Source organism: Mobula hypostoma, chromosome 25, assembly GCF_963921235.1.
Source record: "Mobula hypostoma chromosome 25, sMobHyp1.1, whole genome shotgun sequence".
Lineage (NCBI taxonomy): Eukaryota > Metazoa > Chordata > Chondrichthyes > Myliobatiformes > Myliobatidae > Mobula > Mobula hypostoma.
Window position 1 is genome coordinate 2456366 of NC_086121.1, and position 25739 is coordinate 2482104.

General features: G+C 44.5%; 1 protein-coding gene across 10 annotated transcripts in view; it reads right to left on the minus strand.

Moving 5' to 3' along the window:
• The window catches only part of LOC134337922 (polyhomeotic-like protein 2), a 308667-nt gene that overhangs the window by 244753 nt on the left and 38175 nt on the right, over positions 1-25739 (minus strand). The window contains exon 1 of one of the 10 annotated variants that reach the window (XM_063033309.1): positions 10313-10401. The exons of the other annotated variants lie outside the window; for them this stretch is intronic. The gene's annotated coding sequence lies outside the window, so the exon portion shown is untranslated. Of the gene's footprint in view, positions 1-10312; positions 10402-25739 lie in introns of those variants that run through there. 10 annotated transcript variants of the gene reach the window in all.

The window sequence follows — 25739 nt, forward strand, 5'->3', positions numbered from 1 at the left end:
AAATTGACAATGTTTCCGTGAAGTACGTCAGAATGTTGCAGAGCTGCCATATATTCCTTAAACATCCCAAGACAAATCGCATGCTTAGGGGAAGATGCATGCAGCCAGTGATGAGGAAACAAAGTGTCCTCTCGAGATTGACAGGAATCATGGCTGATGTTAACCATTAGGGGTTAACTGATGGGGACAGACCCAGCCCGATGAGTGCAGCACAGGGTGGTCAGACTGAGTGAATCACCAAGATTTAAAACTTACCCCCCCTGTACACCGAACAGAGTGAAACGTATCGTTGGTGTTAACAAACAACACATCCAAGAATGTGCAGGGGGCAGCCTGCAGGGGGCAGCACACATTCTGGTGCCGACATAACATGTCTATGTTGTCCAGTGGAACAACCGGATTACTGTTGGAGTGTGCAATAAAACGGGTGTGAGGATGGCAGAGGATGGAGGGCATTTTGAAGGAATCGTGTGTGCTGTGGGATTCCTAATATAGAGGGGTGATTCGAGTAGTGATATATGGAACTGCTTATTATAATTTTCCACCAATCTATTGGGAGAATTTATTAAGATACAAATTTATCACATGTGTTGCCACACACTCTGGCTCCAAATTGGCATGCTCACAATGTTCAGAACAACTGAGAACAAAACAAGCAACAAAAGAACATCAGCAGAAGAGCAAAGCAAGCCCTGTTCTCCCCTCCTTCCCATGCACATGCAGTCCTTCAACCCCAGGACAGGATATCTTTTTCAGCCTTGCACTCGCAGACATCAGGCCTCGGGGATTGATTTGACTCTCGGGCCTTGACCCCAAGGACCCACCGATCACAGGGCCTCAAAGACCGGCCTCGCTGAGTCGTGAACCCTGGGGGTCATTAGACCTCGGAGGCTGGAAAATGCATTTGGATCCAGACATCTCTCTGCTTTCTAAAGATCAGGCCAGAGTCCAGGACAATCCTGCAGCAGGAGCCATTTACCTCACCAACCCCTGCAACAGAGACCAGCTGGAGACATGGGGAGTGGTGGGACGCATCTGCCGAAGGAGAAAGCTGAAAGATCCCACCTCTTGTGAAAGGAAGTGAGGGAAGTAGTCAACGACCAGCAAGAGAATCAGAATCAGGTTTAATATATAACCAGGTGACCATTGAATATTATTTGTTATTGTTAAAGTCACTTGTATATTCACCCTGGTAACGCTAGAATTGCTGCCTGAGCCTTTAAGAGCAAACAGTAATGTGATTACGCACGTGTGGAGTGGAAAGAAGAGATACAATGTTCTAGAAAGCACATCAAGTACTGGGTGCTATTCCCCCCCTCCAGGGGTACTGGTCATAGGGTGAGGAAAGGTGAATAATATTTTATAATATCCATGCAAATTCATTTATACTTGTTTGTAAATCTAGAATATTGGTACTTTGAAATGTTTTACATGTGGATACTTTAGATTTTTGCGAGTAAGGTATCGGCACTGGATAGAGTGGTTGTGCGAAGTTTTCTATCCGCCAAGTAGGTTAGTCTTTCCAGTAATTTAACAATAGACAATAGGTGCAGGAGTAGGCCATTCAGCCCTTCAAGCCAGCACCACCATTCACTGTGGCCATGGCTGACCATCCACAATCAGTATCCTTTTCCTGCCTTCTCCCCATATCCCTTCACTCCGCTATCTTTAAGAGCTCTATCTAACTCTTTTTTGAAAGAATCCAGAGAATTGGCCTCCACTGTCTTCTGAGGCAGAGCATTCCACAGAACCACAAACCTCTGTGTGAAAAAGTTTTTCCTCAACTCCATCCTAAATTGTCTACCCCTTATTCTTAAACTGTGGCCTCTGGTTCTGGACTCCCCAAACATCAGGAACATGTTTCCTGCCTCTAGCGTGTCCAATCCCTTAGTAATCTTGTATGTTTCAATCAGATCCCCTCTCATCCTTCTAAATTCCAGTGTATACAAGCCCAGTCGCTCCAATCTTTCAACATGTGACAGTCCCGCCATCCCGAGAATTAACCTCGTGAACCTACACTACACTCCTATAATAGCTAGAATGTCCTTCCTCAAACTTGGAGACCAAAACTGTACACAATATTCCAGGTGTGGTCTCACCAGGGCCCTGTACAGCTGCAGAAGGACCTCTTTGCTCCTATACTCAATTCCCCTTGTTATGAAGGCCAGCATGCCATTAGCTTTCTTCACTGCCTGCTGTACCTGCATGCTTACTTTCAGTGACTGATGAACAAGGACACCAAGATCTCGCTGTACTTCCCCTTTTCCTAACTTGACACCATTCAGATAGTAATCTGCCTTCCTGTTCTTGCCACCAAAGTGGATAACCTCACATTTATCCACATTAAACTGCATCTGCCCACTCACCCAACCTGTCCAAGTCACCCTGCATTCTCATAACATCCTCCTCACATTTCACACTGCCACCCAGCTTTGTGTCATCTGCAAATTTGCTAATGTTACTTTTAATCCCTTCATCTAAATCATTAATGGTATTGTAAATAGCTGCGGTCCCAGCACCAAACCTTGCAGTACCCCACTAGTCACTGCCTGCCATTCTGAAAAGAACCCATTAATCCCAACTCTTTGTTTCCTGTCTGCCAACCAATTTTCTATCCATGTCAGTACCCTACCCTACCCTACCCCACCCCCTTAATTACAAGGCAATATATTGTAAAAGTTTTTGTGACAGTTTATTTTTGTCTCATTTTATAGTTTCATGACCAAATGTGAATGTAACGGAGTAATGTGAATGTGTTCATCTCTGTTCACGTAGTGTGAGCGAGGAGAATTCAGGATCAGAATCAGGTTTATTGTCACCGGCATGCGTTGTGAAATTTGTTAACAGCAGCAGCAGTTCAATGCAATACATAATATAGAAGAGATTTTGTTTCATAGTCTCGCCTATACGTGTTTGAAAGTCAAGCACGTGTGTTCCAAAGTGAGTATACCTCTTTGTTAAGATGAGTTTTTTTTTATATTTTTGATGTTGTGTATAAGGTAGAGGGTTGGTGGTTTTCTAATGTTGTTTGTATTGTATTTTAAAACTGCCACTATCTACCAGCTCTGTATATTTTGTTTTATTTATTTACACACTGCATAACTATTGATATACAAGTGTGTGGACCGAAATTAAGCTGGGATTGTAACAGCAGGAACTAATTTTTTTTTAAATTCATTTGTTGCTTTTATTTTTGATATCCTCTTTCGGTATTAAAACATCTAAAACAGATAAAGGAATTAAACACCCGATAAAGTATTTGTTGTCCTGAGTGTGTATTTTTCCCAGGCTACAAAAAAGATATCACTGACAGATGTCATGAAATTTCCTGTGTTACAGCAGCAGTAGTGATATATTTAAATTAGTGATACAGAAAGAGCAAACAAAGAAAAATAGTGATTGTCCATTCAGAAATCTGATGGTGGAGGAGAAGCTGCTGCTCTCGAAACGTTGAGTGTGTGTCTTCAGGCTCCTGTACCTCCTCCCTGATGGTAGCAATGGTACTCTGCTGCATAACGACAAATTTCACGACCTGTACCGGTAATTCTGAGTCTGATTGTGGCTGACTTATTATCCCTCTCAACCCCATTCTCCTGCCTCTGACACCCTGACTGATCCAGAAACTATCAACTCTTGCTGTAAATGCTGAAGGAACTCTGCAGGTTGAGCAGCATCTGTGGGGAGAAATGAACCGTCAACATTTTGAGTGAGATCCTTCATCAAGTCTCAAGACCATTAGATGGAGGAGCAGGATGACGACATTTGGCCCAATGAGTCTGCTCTGCCAAACCAGCATGGCTGACTTATTAACCTCATTCTCTTACCTTCTCCTCGTAACCGTTACACCCTTAATGACCAAGAACCTATCAACCTCTACTCTAAATGTACCCAGTGATTTGGACTCCGCAGCCGTCTGAGGCAATGAATTCCACAGATTCCCCACCTTATATTCTATCCTATTCTGAGGCTGTGCCCTCTGGTTCACACTGTAAATACCTGCCCCTTTCTGTTGCTCAGCTTTTTGCTGTAATGCACTTTTCATTCCACTCCACAGCAAACACTTAACACTTGTGTGTCTGGCCTCGTGTTATTGGAAGGGAAGTGATCCTTTTCTCACAGCTTATAATCATTAACTCCAGTAATTCTGGAATTCCAGGTATTGCAATAAAAACAGCGATTCACATTACTACAGCCTCAGGGAAAGTATTTGGACTTTGACAAAATAAAAAGCAGGAATAACAAATTTTTAAAGAACTTGGGCTGAATTTAATAAAGTTTATCAAGATGCCTTTTGTCAGGCAGGCGGGAATTAAACTGTTCCATCAGAGCATGGCTGGCGGCGAAAAGCAATGGCACGCCAAGCATAGACCTTGCCTCCGAACTCTCTCACAGGTCACTGGGTAACTCTGCAACTGAGCCAAAGAACCAGTAGAAAGTTACTCAAGAACAAAGGCTGAGATAAAGAAGACGTGAAGAGGACGTTTCCTACAGTGGGCGAGTCCAAGTCTGAAATCACGTACCACCAGACTTGAGGACAGCTTCTGCCCCACTGTTATACGACTATTGAATGGTTCCCTAGCATGACAAGACGGACTATTGACCTCACAAGCTAACTTATTATGATTTATTGATTTAGAGATACAGCGCAGAACAGGACCTTCTGGTGTAATGAGCTGCACCACCCAACAACCCACCCATTTAACCCTAGCCTAATCACAGGATCATTTACAATGACCAATTAACCTACGAACCAGTATGCCTTTTGACTGTGGGAGGAAACCCAGACATTTCACAGGGAGGATATACAAACTACTTACAGAGGGTACCAGGATTGAACCCTGAAGTCAAGTGCCCTGAGCTACAATAGCATCATACTAACCGCTAATCTATCATGATGCCTACTTTACTGTCTACCTGCTCTGCACTTTCTCTGTAGTTATTACACTTTATTCTATATTGTTATTGTTTGACCTTGTTCCACCTCAATGTACTGTGTAATGATCAGATCTGTATGAACCGATAGCAATCCAAACTTTTCCCTGTATCTTGGTACACGTGACAATTCCAATTTTGGAATTTCTCTCGACGATGCTAAGCTGACCATAAGTGGACAACCCAGGTCAGATGGGGGATGGGGGATGGGAGTTGGGAGTGGCAGGAATGGTCTCAGTACGATCCTCTCTGAATGACATATTTGCTCTGACGTGTGCGAGACCCAAGGTTCAAACCCTGGACAAACCCTGCTTCAGTGGAGAGGATGTTTCCTATAGTGGGAAAGTCTTGGGCTACAGAGCACAGCCTCAGAATAGAGGGACGTCCATTTAGAACAGAAATGAGGGGGAATTTCTTTTGCCAGAGGGTGATGAATCTGTAGAATGCTCTGCCACAGATGACTGTAGAGACCAAGTCATTGCATATATTTATAACAGAAGTTGACAGTTTCCTGATTAGTCAAGGTGTCAAAGGTTATGGGGAAAAGGCAGGAGATTGGGGTTGACAGGAAAAATAAATCAACCACATTGACTGACAGAGTCAATGGGCTGAATGGCCTAATTCTGCTCATATGTCTGAAAGTCTAACGTCCTGGTGAAGGGCCCTGGCTCAAAACGTCAACGGTTCATTTCCCCCCACAGTTGCCACCTGACCTGATGGGTTCCTCCAACATTTTTGTTGGGGCTCCTTGAATTGTTGGCTCTGTGTTCATGCAGGCAAGTGGTGATCATTCCATCCCATCCTGGCATGTACCTTGTAGACAGTGATGTCATGGGGCAAGTCAATCCCCCAGTGTTACCCACCCTCTGACTAACCACAGTGGTTACATGGCTGGTCCTGTTGAGTTTCTGGAATCTTCTGCCCCACTATTGAGAATATCTACAAGAGCACTGCCACAGAAAGCAGCATCCATCATCAAGGACCTCCACCATCCAGGCCATGCTCTCTTCTCAGTGCAGCCATCAGGCAGGAGGTACAGGAGCCTCAGGTCCCACACCAGCAGGTTCAGGAAGTTATTACCCTTCAACCTGAACTGATGGGTTTTGCCAATGTTGAACAGATTCTACAACCTGCAGTCTCACTTTCAAGGATTCTTCAACTCATGTTCTCAAACAAGAGAAAATCTGCAGATGCTGGAAATCAAAGTAACACACACAAAATGCCTGAGGAAGCATCTATGAAAAAGAGCAAAGATTGATTTTTCAGGCTGAGACCCTTCATCAGGACTGGTGAAGATCATGTTCTCAATATTATTTATTACTTATTTATTATTATTTTGTTTAAGTTTTTGTATTTGCACAATTTGTCATCTTTTGGACATTGGCTCTTAGGCTTTTGTGTGCAGTTTTTCCATTGGTTCTATCGTGTTTCTTTGCATCTGCTGCCAATCCCCACTAAAAATGAATCTTTCAGCTGTATATGGTGACATTTATGTAGTTTGATAATAAATTTACTTTGAAATTTTAATTCTCAGATCTGTCTCTGCCATTCTTGCATCCACCTGCACTTTTACATTCCATCGAGGATTCTGCATGCTGCCACCCCACCATCCCATGCCCACAGTTTGGAAAGTCTGAACACCTTGCTGTACTTCTACTCCCAGAGAATGAAGACTGCACCGTCAGTGCGGAGGACCAAGATATGATCAAGGGAGGCAGAGGAGCACTTACAGAACAACCTTGAGTTGGTGCACTGGACAATATACAGGGATTCATCTTCAAGGCCAAATGAATATCTCACAGCTGTCGGTGCATTCGTCAGAACCACTGCAGATGAGTGTGTGCCTTCAAGAACATACTGTATATACTGAAACCAAACGCCGTGGGTGAACCAGGAGATTCATAGTCTGCTTAGGAGTAGTTCTGTGGCATTCAATACCAATGATCCAGAAATATACTAGCAGCTCAGGTACAACATACAGAAAGCTATCTTAAGAGTGAAGAACAATTCCAATTGATGCTAGAGATGGAACTGGATGCATGTCAGCTCTGACAGGGCTTTCAGGCCATTACTTCCTACAAAGAGAAACCTAACATCATGAATGGCTGTGATGCTTCACTCCCAGATGAAGTCGACAGCTTTCCCGCACGCTTCGAAAGGAAGGATAAAACGACACCTGTGCAAATCCATGTAGCATCTGGCGAACTTGAGACCTCTGTCTTGGAGGCCAATGTCAGAACATCTTTCAAGAGGGTGAACCCTCGCAAGGCATCAGGCCTCGCAGGAGTACTTGATAGGCTCTGCGTGTTCAGGAACATATATATATATATATATATCTCCCTCTCCCTCTCCCTCTCCCTCTCCCTCTCCCTCTCCCTCTCCCTCTCCCTCTCCCTCTCCCTCTCCCTCCCTCTCTCTCTCTCTCTCCCTCCCTCTCTCTCTCCCTCCCTCCCTCCCTCCCTCCCTCCCGTAGTCAGAGGTTCCCACCTGCTTCAAAAGGGTGACCATCATACCAGTGCCCAAGAGGAGCAGGTTGGGCTGTCTCAACAGCTATCACCCAGTGGCACATACATCTATGGTGATGAAGTGCTTTGAGAGGTTGTTCATGGCTAGAATCAACTCCTGTCTAAGCAAGGACCTGGATCCACTGTGTAGGTCTACAGTGGATTATTCTCACTGGCTCTCCATTCAGCCATTGTTCACCCGGACAATAGTAATACTCAGGTCAGGCTGCTGTTTATTGACTGCAGGTGCTCAACACAATCATACCCTCGGTTCTAATCAAAAGTCTCCAAAACTTGGGCTTCTGTGTCTCACTCTGCAACTAGTTCCATTACTTCATCGGGTGACCACAGTCTGTACAGATCAGAAATAGCATCTCCTCCTCACTGACAACACTTGTACCTCAGGCATGCATGCTTAGCCCACTGCACTGTCCTCTCTACACCCACGATCGTATAGCTAGCCATCTATAAATTGCCAATGACAACTACTGCTGCCAGAATTTCAGACAGTGATGAGAAGGCGTATAGGAGCAAGATTATCAGCTGGTTGAGTAAGGTCACAGCAACAGCCTTTCACTCAATGTCAGTAAAACCAAAGAATTGATTGTGGACTTCAGGAAGGTTAAGTCGAAGAAACACACCATCAGTCCTCATCGAGAAGTGGAAAAGGTGAGTAGTTTCAAGTTTCTGGGTGTCAACACCTGAGGATCTATCCTGAGCCCAACATATTGATGCAATTACAAAGACACCACAGCAGCTATATTTCATGAGGAGTTTGAGGAGATCTGGTATGTCACCAAAGACTCTAGCAAATGTCTACAGATGCATTGCAGAGAGCATTCTAACCGGTTGCATCACCGTCTGATATGGAGAGGCCACTGCACAGGATTGGAAAAAGCTGCAGACGGTTGTAAACACAGCCACCTCCATCATGGTCACTAGCCTCCCCAGCTTCGAGGACATCTTCAAAAGGTAATGCCTCAAAAAGGCGATATCCATCATTAATGACCCCCATCAGCCAGGACATTCCCTCTTCTCATTGCTACCATAGAAGAGGTGGTACAGGAGCCAGAAGGCTTACACTCAACATTTCAGGAACAGCCTCTTGCCCCCAACATCTGATTTCTCAATGAACAATGAACCCATCAGAATCACTTTACTGCCAGTATGTGAAACAAACCAGAATCGATTGTGGTTCAGTGCCAAGCATAAAACACAGGACAATACCATAACAGACATCACAATCACAGCCCATAATTTACAAGACAATAGCGCAATTAGTAAAGTCACGTGTGCAAATGTCAGTAATCAAACTTTAATAAACATCAAAATACGAACAGTCTCAATAATTATCAGCAGGACAGGGAGAGCAGGAAAGATTTAATGGATGTTGTTCAGCGACGGTTTAGGTATTACATCTGAATGAGTTTTGTTCGTGTACACTACACTCACAGATTTCCCTCTCTTGATTTTGCTCTACTTATTTAATTTTATACATTTCCTGTTATATTATGTGTCGCAATGTACTGCTGCCACAGAACAACAAATTTCAGGACACAAGCAAGTGATATTAAACCTGATTTTGATTTGCATCCAGCAATTGGCCACTATTGAACAACTCTGGAGAAGCAGTAATGCAGCAAACCAACTGCAAGTTTTAACTAACCATTCCAGAGTCAGTGACAAACAGCCACCAGACTAAAGGGACAAACAGCATGAACCAGGTGAGCCCCTGGGCCCATTTCCATGTTCCATGACACTAATAAGCTAGTCATCATTTTTTTTCTCAAATTAAAACTTTTAATCCTAATCGATAACAAAAACACAAGCGGTTTTGCAGATGATCCAGATCAACACACACAAAATACTGGAGGAACTCAGCAGGCCAGGCAGCATCTGTGGAGAGAAATAAACAGTCGAGGTTTCAGGCAGAGACTCTTCATCAGGACTGGAAAGGAAGGGGGCAGAAGTTGGGGGAGGGGAAAGGAGGTCAAGGTGGATCCTGATGAAGGGTCTCGGCCTGAAGTGGTGACTTTTTAAATTTCCCTTCATAGATGTTGCCTGGTCTTCCAGCATTTTGTGTGCATAAACAATATAACTCCTTGTATATCCTAGTATATGGTTAGTGCACTAACAATCCCAAACACATAAGCATGAAAATAAAATTATTAGAAGTCATTGCTAGTATTATTTAGATTAACTTAGAGCCCACCGGCATTCTCTCTGAACATGCCAGTAGACAGATCGCAAATATTTGTCTTCTGTCAGTTAACTCCCATCCAGTCATCCCTGAGCAAAGATATTTAATTTCAGTGGTTCCAATACTAAGTATTTCTCCTCCCTCACACACAGACACAGACACTACAGAACAGCAACAGCTTTTCCAGAAGTTACTCGTCCTGGCGATGTTGTGTCTACCAGACATCCATTTCTTTTAACTATTTCAAACACGCACAGCGCAGAGGTCCCAGAAGACAAGGAGTTCTTTGCGAATGAGAAACCCAAGGCAGTCCGAGTCTAAGAATGCCAGGCCGATCCGCACGGGACCATTCCCCGCACTCTGGCCCCCGTGGGCGTGATGGAAGGGGAGCCAGGGGCACGCCGATAACAATGAAGACAGCCCGTGTTGGCGGTGCGCCTGGCACACGGGCACACTGCTCCGACCCGCCCGGTCCCTGGCAGTGCCCGCACATCCTTCGCCGGCAGGTTCGCACGGCGTTACTGTGACAACCCGCTCTCCGGCGCGCCGGGGAAGACCGCTCGCCGGAACCCGGCTGCCGCACAGCCAGAGACGCGGCAGTCCCGGCTCCCGGCTCCCGGCTCCCGGCTCCCCGATCCCCGATCGCGCTCCAGCCCGCCTCCGCTCCCCCCCTTACCGTCAGCCGGCGCTCCGCACCATCGCTCTCTTCCCACCGAGAGCCGGCGGGGGGAGCGGCAGAGAATGCCTCAGTCATTTGCATCCCCCCCCCCAAACCGCAGCACGTGACGGCAACCCGCCAATAACCGGGGAGCAATGCAGCAAACCCCACCCCCAATGCATCGGGGTCGGGTCAGCCCGGCTCCCCGCCGCCGCCGCCGCCGCCGCCGCCGGAGCGGGTTGTGCGCTAACGCGCTGCAGCTGTGGGCTCCTCTACCCGGGGACCTGGTGCGTCCTGTAAGAGCCAAGACTGTTAATGTCACAAGTGTAAAGGAGAGCGAAATACTTATTACTCAGGATCCCAGTGCAGCACAAAGGACCCCGCAATAAATGTAAATGCATAAGATAGCTTATGTACACAGATTGATTGTGTGTTCATACAGTGACGCTAGGCACAGGAGTGTCCGTGCATAAAGTGACTCTGGCAGGGAATGATAAAGTAGTGGTGGCTGGGGGTGTGGAGGGGTGGGTCAGTGGCTGGAGGTGTTGATCAGCCTCACTGCATAGGGAAAGTAACTGTTGTTTGAGTCTGTGGTCCTGGCGTGAATGTTAGCTTTTCACAAGAGATTTTGCAGATACTGGAAACCTACAGTAACACACAGACAAAATGCTGGAGGAACTCAGTAGGTCAGGGAATGTCTATGGAAATGAATAAACAGTCGATTGTGTATTCTCCTCCATAGATGCTGCCTGACCTGCTGAGTTCCTGCAGCGTTTTGTGGGATGTATTTTACCTGCTCGTTCTGCAGCCACACTGACAAGACCCTAAAAAGACCCAAGTAACATCTTCTATTCCCCACTCTTATCTCTTCTCTTCTCCTCACCTGCCTATCACCTCTATCTGGTTCCCCTCCGCCTTCCCTTTCTTCCATGATCCACTCTCCTCTCCTATCAGATTCTCTCTTCACAGCCCTTTACCTGTACTACCCATCAACCCCCCCCCAGCTCCTCCTCCCCTCCCTCCTGACCCACCCGGCCTCACCTCACCTCTCACTTTCCGGCTTGATCTCTTCCCCCCCCCCCACCCCCAATCCATCTTCTTATCCTTGCGAATCCTTCCTTTCTAGTCCTGAAGAAGGGTCTCGGCCCAAAACTGGACTGTTCATTAATTTCCATAGATGCTGCCTGACCTGCTGAGTTCCTTCAGCATTTTGAGTGTGTTACTTTGCTGCTATGTCGTCTGATGCCATTGGCTCCCAGTTCGTCAAATATCTTCCTAATCCGAGGAATGCACTCCAAGAGAGGCACTCTCCTGCATTAAGGATTTTATTTGATTTAGATATTGGTGAGGAATCTGCAATGTCTCGGTAATCAGTATGTCAGCAGCAGGCAAGGATTATTAGCTGCAGCCTCCGTTGCCAGGCAACTAGCTCAGACATCGCCCAGTGGAAGCAAATGCCAGCTACTCGCTGGAACCCGGTGATGTGGTGCCAAACCCATACACCATTACTGATTCTCAATTAATGCTAATTTATTGCATGTGCCCCCCCCACACACAGAGTCAAACACACATACATACACAGAGTCAAACACACATACATACAGATGTATATATACACATACACACACTCATGCACACATACTCATACACACAGGCAAACAGGCACAAACCCACACACACACACCCACAGGCAAACACAGACACATACACATCAGACACACACATATATACACACACACACACACACACACACACACACACACACACACAAACACTCACACACACAGTTAGACACATAGATACACAGACACACACACACGTTATTATAATTACAGAGCACGAGATCTTCACCACTCACATAGATCAACTTGAGATCCATCTCCCTCTCTCTCTCTTTCCCCCGCCTCCCTCTCTCACATGAGTGTGTATGTATATATAATAAATTAAGTAGTACAGAAAAAGAAAATAAAATATTAAATTACTGTCCATGGGTTCATTGTCCATTCAGATATCTGATGGTGGAGGGGAAATGTTAGGTGTGAGTTGTCAGGCTTCTGTACCTCCTTCTTGATGGTGGCATCGAGAAGGGGGCTTGTCCTTGGTGATGGAGGCTGTTCTGAGTCACCACCTTTTGAAGGTGTTCGCTGTGCTGGGGAGGCTCGTGCCCACAATGGAGTTTATAATTTTCTGCAGCTTTTTCCAATCCTCTGGAGTGGCCCCACCATACCAGACGGTGATGCTGCCAGTTAGAATGCTCTCCACGGTACATCTGTAGAAATATGCAACAGTTTATGGTGACATACCAAATCTCCTCAAACTCCTAATGAAATATAGCCATTGCCACGTCTTCTTTGTAATTGTATCAATATGTTGGGCCCAGAATGGACCTTTGGAGATGTAGATACCTAGGACCATGATGCTCACCCTTTCCACTACTGATCCCTCGATGAGGACTGGAGTGTGTTCCCTCAACTTCCCATTCCTGAAGTCCACAATCAGTTCTTTGGTCTTACTGACGTTGAGTGTGAGATTGTTGTTGTGACACCACTCAACTGCTGACCAACCTTAATCCTGTACACCTAATAATCAGCAGAGTAATATTTTCCCAATTGATATTCAGACAGAAATTCTAATTCAAAGTTCAAAGTAAATTTATTATCAGAGAACGTGTATGTCACCATATCCAGCCCTGAGATTCATTATGGTATTCACAGTAAATACAAAGAAACACAATAGAATCAATGAAAAACTACACACAGCAGAGACAGACAAACAAGCAATTTGCAAAAGAAAACAAACTGTGCAAATACAAAAAGAAAGAAAGAATTAATTAATTAATTAATTAATAAACAAACAGACAAGCAATAAATATCAAGAATAGGAGATGAAGAGTCCTTAAAAGTGAGTCCATAGATTGTGGAATCATTTAAGAGATGGGCTGAGTGAAGTTGAGTGAAGTTATCCCCTCTGGTTTAGGAGCCCGAGGGCTGAGGGGTAATAACTGTTCCTGAACCTGGCAGTGTGGGTCCTGAGGCTCCTGTACCTCCTGCTCGATGGCAGCAGCGAGAAGAGAGGATGAACCTGAATGGTGGGGGTCCCTGATTATGGATGCACAGAGTAACAGAGCATTACAGTATACATATAGTGATATTTGCAGAGTAATAGAGTAACACAGCATATATACAGGCCCTTCAGCCCAACAGTCCATGCTCACCCAGCTTAGCTCAATTTCCCGCATTTGGCCCATCTCCCTCTAAACCCCATGCTCCATGTACCTATCCAGTGCCTACTATATCTGCTTCGACAACCAGATTATGAAAGCCTGTATGAGTCCACAGGGCACGGTCACAAATATCACCAGCTGTCCACAAGGAAAATCCTGCCCAATGAATGTGCTGAACAGTTTGGTATTTGAACATCAAAATATAAACAAGAGATTCCGCAGATACCGAAAATCCAGAGCAACACACACAAGATGCTGGAGCAACTCAGCATTTATGGAGACGAATAAACTGCTAATGTTTTGGGTCAAGGACTTTCATCAGGATTGCCTGTAAATTCCTGCATGCCTATGAAAGGAATACCACTTTGCTGTGCAGGAAACTAACATTGTGGACTGAAAACTTTTCTGAAGATGCTAGAATGATAGAACCATCCTGACTGAATTGTTTCAGTTTATTAAACTCCTGCCTTCAAGTGTTGTTCCCTGCATGTTCCTGTTGAAAACAGGATCCCTGTTGAAGATGTGATTCCTGTTGAAATCGAGATTCCAGTTAAATATGAGATTGCTGTTGAATATGAAATTCTTGTTGAAAACAATGTTCCTGGTGAATATGAAATTCCAGTTGAATATAAGATTCACATTGAAAACGAAATTCCTGCTGAAAACAGGATTCCTGTTCAAAGTGAGATTCCTGCTGAATATGAGATTGCTTTTGAATATGAAATTCATGTTGAAAATGAGATTCCCATTGAAGATGAGATTCCTGTAGAATATGAGATTGCTGTTGAATACGAGATTCCCACTGAAAATGAGATTCCTGATGAAAATTAGATTCCTCTTGAATATAAGGTTCCTGTTGAAAACGAGATTCCTGTTGGATATGAGATTCCTGTTGAAAATGAAATTCCTGTTGAAAACGAGATTCTTGTTGGATATGAGATTCCTGTTGAATATGAAATTCCTGTTGAAAATGAGATTGCTGTTGGATATGAGATTCCTGTTGAATATGAAATTCCTGTTGAAAACGAGATTCCTGTTGGCTATGAGATTCCTGTTGAAAATGAGGTTGTTGTTGAAAACGAGTTTCCAGTTAAAGATGAGATTCTTGTTGAATACGAGTGCAAACTACATTCTGGCTACATTCACAAAGGAACCTCTTTAGCTAGCTTGCCTACAGCCTGATTTGGCTTTCAAGGTCATAGAACAGTGATTGGCTAATTACCCAACCATGGGTTCACGTCATTCATCAGAAATGCTCAGGCAGTAAAAGCCCCAATTATGGGAAACTCTGTGTATTGTGTTAATCAAACTCACTTGCCCACACTCCATCTGAATACTGACAGCTCTCTGGCCGTGGTGTTATAAATGCCCCCACAAAAGTTAGTCACGACAAGGGCCAGCAACAACATGATAGACCCTACCCACCCTGCTCATGGACTGTTTGTCCCACTCCCACCAGAGAGGAGGCTACATAGCATCCACACCAGGACCACCAGACTCAAAAAGAATTACTTTCCCCAAGCGGTAAGGCTGATCAACACCTCCACCCACTAACCCACCCCTCCACACCCCCAAGCACCACTACTTTATCATTTCCTGTCAGAGACACCTTACGTACAGACACTCCTGTGCCAAGTGTCATTTTATTGATGTACAATCAATCTACGTATATAAGCTATCTTGTGGATTTATATTTATTGTGTTTCTTTAATTATTATTATGTTCTTTCTGTTATTATGTTTTTTATGTGTTGAATCGGATCTGGAGTAACAATTACAGTACTTTGTTCTCCTTTACACTTGTGTACTGAAAATGACATTAAACAATCTTGAATGTTAAACAGCCTTGGAAAGCAGGGATGGTCGGTTGGTAGTGAAGGAAGCAATTTTCCACAGGAGACAATGGGTTGAACAGATTATTGGTGGATGAAAGATTTTAAACCAAGGTCTGTCTGCTCCCAAGTAGACAGAACAAAAAAAATCCCATGGGGCTGTTCTGGAGAAGAACAGGACAGTTCTTAGTGTGCATGCGCCGGTCGTGCATGCAGCCTGGTACAGCCGTTCCGATCTATTCTTACTTTCTTCTTCTTACTTTTTAATTTACGTTATTTTTTGTATTTTTTTTCTCACAGTAATACGTCAAAGCTGCACCCTTTCTAACATGCTGGTGGAGAGAGTTTTATTTGGGTTTTCTTTAGCACTGGAAATGGTTACATCCCGACACGCGGGACTGAAGCAAGGTCGCATTGTGTATTCCATGGACCAGCAAAGACCAGCTGGCTTAGCGAACAGAGCGGTGGACACCCCTGCTGAAATCCGGAGGAAAACGCACAGAGGGGGATCACAAAGCTGAGGAAAGAGGACCGGGTGGAGACAACAGAGACTTTTGGAGAAGAGGAGTTCGGTGGGTAATACCGTTCCACCTGACCGGAAATGCACTGAGAGCGGTAAGCGTAAAGGAATTGGGTGCTTACTGTTCTGGCTAACAACGGATGGTGCAATCTGGGGTATATTACGATCGAGGAATGTGTTTGCAGACTGGATATTGAACTTCTTACTGTTGGACTTCGGCCACATTCCACCGTGATACAACACTTGGCGGCCACGGGAGGTCGTTCCTGCCTGTGGCCATCGAACGTGCAGCTCCTCCTGTGGAGGGTCAGACACCCTGAGCCAACAGACTGGTCCTGGACTTATTTTCCATCTGGCATAGTTTGTATTTTGGTGTTTGATTGTTGGGGATTTTTTGTATTGCTATACTTACGCTCTATTCTTGGTTGGTGCGGTTGTAACGAAACCAAATTTCCCTCAGAATTAATAAAGTATATCTATCTATCTTTCTAATCTCTTGGGCAATGTTTATCACTTGGTCAAAATCACTGAGGCAGACTACTGTTTGATAACTTTTAAAATTGTGTTTAGAGATACAATGTGGAATAGGCCCAATGAGCCACACTGCCCAGCAACCCACCAAATCAAGGGACAATGTATAGCGACCAATTCACCTGCTAACCCGTACGTCTTTGGACTGTGGGAGGAACCCCACGCACTGACAGGGAGCACGTACAGAACATCACCAGAATAGAACTCCAAGCTCCAGAATGTCTGAGCTGTTCACTGACTGCTATGCTAGTATGGCGTCCCTGCTGTGCATTTGAAAAATCTGTAAGTTATTGTCCAGAACAGAAGCCCAGCCTTGTTGAGGGCAGTGTGGCAGCATAACATTATTGCAGTGGCAGCTACTCCGGTTCGATTCCCACCGCTGTCTGTAAGGAGTTCGTACATTCTCTCCATGACCACATGGGTTTCCTCTGGGTGATACGGCTTCCTCCCGCAGTCCAAACACATACCGGTTAGGATTGATAGGTTATGGGCATGCGATGTTTCACCATCTGCCATTCATATTTACCTCAAACAAGCAGATGAGAAATCCATTAAAGGTTGGGTGGAGGATTCCAGGGGAACTTGCCGCTTCTCAGCAACCCAGCCCCTGCTGCACCCAGAGAGGAGGGTGAAGTCAAGCTCACAGGATCCACAGTACTGTTTGGGACAAGTCCACGTCCTGAATCGGCCTTCCGAACAAATCTGTCCCGAGGCTTCTGCTTTTGGAGGGGACAGCCAGGATGCTAAAGGGCATCAAGTCAGAGCTGACCCTTCCTGTGGCCAGTCTGTGCACCGTCTCATTGATCACTTGTCAGTGGTGCTCTCTGTAGGAAATCTGATAGAATTATACAGCATGGAGCAGGCCATTTGGCCCAACTAATCCAAACTAGTGAAAAGATAACCATCCATATTCTCCTCAACACAGACTTGTAGAGTCAGACAGCAGTGAAATGGGCCCTTTGGCCCAACATACATCCCCGTATGTGTGTGTGTGTGTATAAATGCGTGTGTGTGTGTGTAAGTGTGTGTGTGAGTGTAAATGTGTGTGTTTGTGTATGTGAGTGTAAGTGTGTGTGTGTTTGTGTGTATGAGAGTGCGTGTGAGTGTGTAAGTGTGTGTCTGTGTGTGTGTGTGTGTGAGTGTAAGTGTGTGTGTGTTTGTGTGTAATCGTGTGTGTGTGAGTGTGTGTGAGTGTATGTGTGTGTGTGTGTGTAAGTGTAAGTGTGTGTGTGTGTGTGTGTACCTCAGTCTATGTTCAAAGGTTCAAAGGTTCAATTTAATGTCAGAGAAATGTATACAATATACATCTTGAAATGCTTTTTCTTCACAAATCATCCACAAAAACAGAGAAGTGCCCCAAAGGATGAATGACAGTCAAATGTAAGAACCCCAAAGTCCCCCCCCCCGAAGCTCCCCTCACCCGTGCGTAAACAACGGCGAGCAAAAATACCCCCTCCCCCACTGGCAAAACAAAAAGTGCATGTGTGTACGTATGTGTGTCCGTGTATGTACGTGTGTGTATGAGTGTTTATGTGTATGTGTGCGTGTTTCTGTGTGGTGTGTGTGTGTCTGTGAGTGTGTAAATGTGTCAGTCTATGTGTGTGAGTTTGTCTGAGTCTATGTGTGTCTGTTGGTGTGTGAGTGACTGTGAGTGTGTAAGTGTATCTAAGTCTATGAGTGTGAATGTGTGGGTGTCTGACTCTACCTGTGTGTGTTTGTGTCTGTGTAAGTGTGTGTGTGTTTCTGTGTGTGTCTGTGAGTGTGTAAATGCATCTGACTCTGTGTGTGTGAATGTGTCTGAGTCTCTGTGAGTGGCAAGTCTCTGTCCGAGTGTGTGAGTTTCTGTGTGTGTGTGTGTGTGTGTGTGTGTGTGTGTGTCTGTATGCCTCACCAGTACCTGTGAGTGCTGTCTGAGCTGCAGGGTGTGTTCTGCTCCCGTGGGTCTCCCCGCTGCTGGATCAAGGTCTCTCTCCGGGATGTGTGGGAGCTGGTGATCAAAGAGCCGACTATATTAAACTGATTTACACCCTGGCAACTCCCACTCCTTTTGAAATGAGTCACCCTTGATCCCAGGGCAATCCCCGAAATAAAGAAGCTCAGAGATAACACAATTTCATGTATGTAGAAGAATCGTTCCCTTTTGTGAGGGAAAAAGCTTTTGACTGTCCACTCAATCTTTGTCTCTTATCATCTTGTACACCTCTATCAAGTCACCTCTCATCCTCCTTCACTCCAAGGTGAAAATCCCAAGCTCACTCAACCTATTACATAAGACATGCTCTGTAATCCTGGTAAATCTTCTCTGCACCCATCTCTAAATCTTCTCTATCCTTCCTGTAATGAGGCAACCAAAACGGAACACAATATTCCAAGTGTGGTCTAACCAGGGTTTTATAGAGCTGTAACATTACCTCACGGCATATTATTGCTCCTCAGACAAGAAAATGTGGGACAATATTAGATTAGATCATTTTAGATTATGAGGACACGCAGTCCTCTTTTATTGTCATTTAGTAATGCATGCATTAAGAAATGATACAATGTTCCTCCAGTGTGATATCACAGAAACACAAGACAGACCAAGATTGAAAAACTGACAAAAACCACATAATTATAACATGTAGTTACAACAGTGCAAGCAATACCGTAATTTAATAGAAGAACAGACCATGGGCACGGTAAAAAAAAGTCTCAAAGTCTCTTGCAAGTCCCAACATCTCACGCAGATGGTAGAAGGATGAAAACTCTCCCTGCCGTGAGCTTCCAGCGCCACAAACTTGCCGATGCAGCATCCTGGAAGCACCCGACCACAGTCTGACTCTCAGTCCGTCCAAAAACTTCGAGCTTCCGACCAGCCCTCCGACACCGAGCACCGAGCACCATCTCTGCCGAGCGTTTCGACCCCGGCCCGGCCACCAAGCAACAGGCAAAACCAAGGATTTGGGACCTTCCCCTCTGGAGATTCTCGATCGCACAGTAGCAGTGGCAGTGAACCGGGCATTTCAGAAGTTTCTCCAGATGTTCCTCCGTGCTTCTCACGTCCATCTCCATCAAATCAGGATTGTGCACGGCCCCTATTTAACAAATACAATATCATTTCACCGGAGAAGCTGTGCGCGCTGCATCGCACCGCCATCTTTTCCTCCCTCCTGAATTTAGAGTTATTTATCACATGTACATCACTTTACATTGGAAAACGGATCACTGTTGCTCAGAAGTTGACGTTTTGGTGAGATTACCGCTCACTCAGATTCTCGAGGGCATTGGTCACAATCTGGTGTGTCAGTTTTCAGAAGGTTCACTGGCTTGTCCCTTCATGCCAGGAGCCAACCAGAGAACCTTTCTGATCTGCCTCCAATACAAAACATCTCTCATTTGATAAGGAAACAGAATCATATTGTAGTCCAGTGGTTGCAAAACTCTCCTGCCTGTTCCTTGCAACCTGCAAGAGTCTCAGCCCAAGACATCAACTGTTTATTCCCTCCATAGATGCTGCCTGACCTGCTGAGTTCCTCCAGAATTTTGTGTGTGTTGCTCTGGATTTCCAGCATCTGCAGAATCTGTTGTGTTTCTCGCTCTCTCTCTCTCTGCCTCAAACCTATTCAGTGAGTCCACCTCCACAGCCTCTCTATGGTAGAGAATTCCAGAGACCTATAACCCCTCTGACAGAAAGCCTATAACCCTCCATGCCTCTGTCTGAAAACACCAGTGCCCTTGAACTGAAATGACTACAAAAAGTAGTGGATACGGCCCAGTCCATCATGAGTGAATCCTTTCCCACCATTGAACACATCTACATGGAGAACTGTCGCAGGAAAGCAGCTCTACCACTTATATCATGCTCTCTTCTCACTGCTGCCATCAGGAAAGAGCTTCAGGACCCTTACGACCCACACCACCAGGTTCACGAACAGTTATTACCCCTCAACCATCAGGAAGGAGGTACAGGAGCCTCAGAAACAGTTATTACCCCTCGACCATCAGGCTCTTGAACCAAAGGGGGTAACTTCACTCAACTTTGCTTGCTTCATAACTGAATTGTTCCCACAACCTATGGGCCCACTTTCAAGAACACTTCATCTCATGTTCTCCATATCTATTGCTTATCTATTTATTATTAGTTTGTTTGTTTCTTTTTTCCCTTTTTTCTTTTTGTTCTTGTGCAGTTTGTTGTCTTCTGCAAAAATCATCCTGTTGGATGCAGTCTTTTATTGATTCTATTGTATTTGCTGTGAATGCCAGTGAAAATGAATCTCAGGGTTGTATATGGTGACAGGTATGTACGTTGATAATAAATTTACTTTGAAATTTGACTTGTTTGTTGTACTGTTTGAATCAGTTTGGTTAGAGACAGATCCAGTTATGTTCCATGTAAGGGCTGAATTAGGCCAACTCAAACCAATTTGTAATCTGATATGATCTGCCATTAGTCGAACCACAGATGCTTTAAAAATTACTTGTGCTTTATTGGCTCAGTGGGCTCTGCCGTTTAATTGCTACAATAAATAAGATTTAGTTGCTCTCATTAAAGGGCAGGCAGTTACAGTGAGCTGCAGAATTCCTGCTTTGGTCCATTAGCAGAGTCAGCAGGCCGTCCTCATAGACAGCATCTATCATCAGGGACTCCCAGCACCCAGGATATGCCTCTCAGACAGCATCTATCATCAGGGACTCCCAGCACCCAGGATATGCCTCTCAGACAGCATCTATCATCAGGGACTCCCAGCACCCAGGATATGCCTCTCAGACAGCATCTATCATCAGGGACTCCCAGCACCCAGGATATGCCTCTCAGACAGCATCTATCATCAGGGACTCCCAGCACCCAGGACATGCCCTCTCCCCATTGCTAACATCAGAGAGGAGGTACAGGATCTTAAACACACTCAGTGCTTCAGGAACAGCTTCTTCCCCTCTGCCATCAGATTTCTGATGGACAATGAACCCGTGAACACTGCCTCAATATTTTCCCCTATCTTTTTGCACTGTTAATTTACCCCAATAACCAAATGTCCAGAACACACATAAGTAGTGACTGCATTTAATTGATACGTATACGTAAAGCTTTAAACAGAGAGGTTCCCATCCAGTTCTGTTTGATCAGAAGAATTTACAATCCGCAGATGTTCTCTTTAAAGCATTCACATGGCATTGTACTCTAATCGAACATCTGTCCATTCTCACTTCACTTGCAATGGAAGCTGTTAAGGCATCAATGCTTTGTGAATGAATAGCTTCTAGATGTAAATTACGTGGGCTAGCTTTGCAGAGGGATGTTTGGCTAAAAACAACCTGTAAAGTGCTTTATTTTATTGTCTCTATTTTCTTTGATGTCGTTAGGTCAAACTGGTAAATGATTCCTATTGGGAAAGGCTGGAGACCTTCAGCAAGTCAGGGGGCATCTATGGAAAGAGAAACAGACTCAATGCTTCAGGCTGGAGACCTTTCGTCAGAAGTAGGGAGTTTGAGGTATGTCACCAATGAAGCTTGCAAATTCCTACAGATGTAAAGTGGAAAGCATTCTAACTGGTTGCATCACTGTCTGGCATGGAGGGGCCAGAGCACAGGATTGGAAAACGCTGCAGGAAGTTGTAAACATAGCCAGCTCCCGAGACGTTCTCTTTAAAGCATTCATGCAGCATTCTATGCTTTACTTGATCTTATTATAATTGCTATTCTACAGATTTGCTCAGTATGCCAGCAGGATAAAGAATGCTGGGCACTACAGTCTCCCTGCCCAGTTTTGGGCCCCATATAACAGAAAGGATGTATTGTCATTGGAGAGAGTCCAGAGAAGGTTCACGAAGATGATTCTGGGAACGAAGGGGTTAACATATGAGGAGCGTTTGGCAGCTTTGGGCCTGTACTCACTGGAATTGAGAAGAATGTGGGGGGGTGATCTCATTGAAACCTACTGATTGTTGAAAGGACTAGATAAGGTGAATGTGGAGAGGATGTTTCCTCTGGTGGTGGTTCTGGATGAGGGCACAGCTTCAAAACTGAGGGGTGACTTTTTAGAATGGAGGTAAGGAGGGATTTTGTTTTATCTAGAGAGTAGTGAATCTGTGGAATGCTCTGCCACACACTGTGGTGGAGGCCAAGTCTGTGTGTATATTTAAAGCAAAAGTTGATCAGTCAGGGCACCAAAGGATGTGGCGAGAAGGCCGGTGTGTGGGGTTGAGTGGGATCCGGGATCAGTCATGATGGAATGGTGGAACAGACTTGTTGGGCCGAATGGCCTAATTCTGCTCCTGTGTCTTATGGACATCTTTAAATAGTGACACCTCAAAAATGCCTCATCTATCATGAAGGACTCCTATTACCCAGGACATGTCCTCTTCTCATTGCTACCATTGGGGGTGGGGGTGTCGATACAGGAGCCTGAAGACCCACACTCAACATTTCAAGAACAGCTTCTTCCCCTCCGCCATCAGATTTCTGAAAGGTTCAATACCTCACTCATTTTGTGCTCTTTCTCCGCTATTTATACATTATATATATCTCTTATTGTAATTTATAGCTTTTTATTATTACATATTATAATATACTGGTACCTCACAACAACAAATTTCATGACTTATGCCAGTGATATTAAGTCTGATTCTAATTCAGAAATTGTGTCACTAAGACAGCAGAATTCTATTCTGTAAATCTGATTCTCAGATGCTTTGCTGACAGGGCCCAGCAAAGGTTGTTTTTGATCTGACACAGAATCAAACCCCATCACTTGTTTAATTCATGCTGACGCTACTGTATTTCTATATTATATTGACTGTCCTGTTGTACATATTATTTATTATAAATTACTATAATTGACACATTTGAATGGAGATGTAACATAAAGATTTTTACTCTTCATGTATTTGAAGTACGTGAGTAATAAAGTCAATTCAATTCAGTTTACCTCAGTGTTCTGTGAACCTTCCACAGGAAAGATAAAGATCTTTTTATTTAACGATTGGCTTTATTTGTCATACATACATCAAAACATTGAAATATACAGTGAAATGTCTTGTTTTGTGTCAACAACCAACACAATCCAAGGGTGTGCTGGGAGCTGACCGTTCACATGCTTCTGGGGTCAACAAAACATGTTCACAAAGTTCAAAGTTCAAAGTAAGTTTATTATCAAAGTATATTATGTTACCATAAACAACCCTGAGATTCATTTTCTTGTGGGCATTCACAGTAAATACAAAGAAACACAATAGAATCAATAAAAAACCATACATGACAAAGACAGGCAAACAACCAATATGCATAAGACGACAAGCTATGCAGACACATAACCTACTCACTAACTGTAATCTGTACGTTGTTGAGATGTGGGAGGAAATCAGAGCACTTGGAGGAGACCCACCCAGTCACGCAGAGAAGTACAAACTCCTTACAGGGGGAACCACACCTAGGTTGCTGGTACAGCACTGTAAAACATTATGCTAACCGCTGCACTACAATGTGTTTAGCCAGAGGGTAGTGAATCTGTGGAATTCATTGCCGCAGACAGCTGTGGAGGCCAAGTCATTGGGTATATTAAAAGTGGAGGTTGATAGGTTCTTGATTAGTCAGGATGTCAAAGGTTACGGGGTGAAGACAGGAAAATGGAGTTGAGAGAGATAATAAACCATCCATGATGGAATGACTGAGCTGACCCAATGGACTTACTTATTAATTTATGTTGACATACGGTCCAGTAACAGGCTCTTCCGGCCCAGTGATCCTGCCCTGCCCAATCATGCCCATTAGCATCCTAAATCGTACGTCTTTGGGATATCCGGGAGGAAACGGGAGCACCTGGAGGAAACCCATGCAGACTGCACAAACACCTTACAGACGGTGTTGGGAATCGAACCTGGGGCACTGCCGCTGTGAAGAGATACACTAACCGCTTGGCTACCACACCACCTTGCTCTGCTCCGATGCCTTATTCTCCTATATGTCATCAATAATAATACACACTTTTAATTTTTTACAATTCTTTTTCAGCTCAAGCTGGTAAAACCTGAGGTACGGGCATAGCAAGCATGCTCATTTGTCAATTGCTAGGAACAGTCAGACTATTCTAGTGGTGTTTAGTGTTGTGGCTTTCTGAAGGTTTACGTAGATATTACTGTGTAGCCATAATTGTTTAATGCTATTGGGATGATACCAGTTATAGGTATAGCTATTGGGACAATGTATACCCTCTTCATGTTCCATAGTCTTTCAATTTCCTCTTTTAATTCAGCATATTTTCGGTGTTGTTCACTTACTGATTTCTGCATGTTATGTGTGTTTGGAATGGCTGTATCTATTAAACAAGTTGTTCTTACTTGTTTATCCTGTATTAATTTTGTTATTATTAATAATAAGAGTATTATCATTTTACTTGCACATTTTTTCTATCTTTTGCACATTAGCCATTTGCCAGTCTTTTATGTATAGATTTCTGTAATTTCTACTGTATTTCTTTACTTTTCCATAAATGCCTGCAAGAAAATATATGTACTTTAATAATAAATTTACTTTAATAATAAAAGCATCCGTTAGTCTTGCAAGACCATGGATCTGCACCTGGAAAGTCTTCACTCCCCAGGGCGCAGGCCTGGGCAAGGTTGTATGGAAGACCGGCAGTTGCCCATGCTGCAAGTCTCCCCTCTCCATGACACCAATGTTGTCCAAGGGAAGGGCATTAGGACCCATACAGCTTGGCACCAGTGTCGTCGCAGAGCAACGTGTGATTAAGTGCCTTGCTCAAGGACACAACACGTTCCCTCAGCTGGGGCTCAAACTCACGACCTTCAGGTCACTAGTCCAATGCCTTAACCACTTGGCCACATGCCCACGGGTAGTATACAGAGCATAGAACAGAACATTGCAGTGTAAAACAGGCTCTGCGGCCCGCAATGTTGTGCCGACCTATTAACCTACTCCAAGATCAGTCTATCCTTTCGCTCACACATATTTCTATCTGTTTTACAATCGCCATGTGCTGTGTGTTTGGTAATGTACGCATACACTTTGTGGACATGTTATTAGTTACCTCTTGTACCTAATAAAGTAACCATTGAGTGTATGTTCATGGTCTTCTGCTGCAGTAGCCTATCCACTTCAAGATTCGTCGCGTTGTGCACTCAGAGATGCTCTTCTGCACACCACTGTTGTAACGTGTGGTTATTTGAGTTACTATCGCCTTCCTGTCAGCTTGAACCAGCCTGGTCCTGAGGATCACTGGTTTCCTCAGCACCTGTCAGTCTGATCTCTGGGATTGCTGACCTTTGACAACGATGCACTCTGACCTGGACTCTAAACAGCGGCTCCTACTCATGACTCTTCATTTTCTGCTCTTGACCTTTAACTC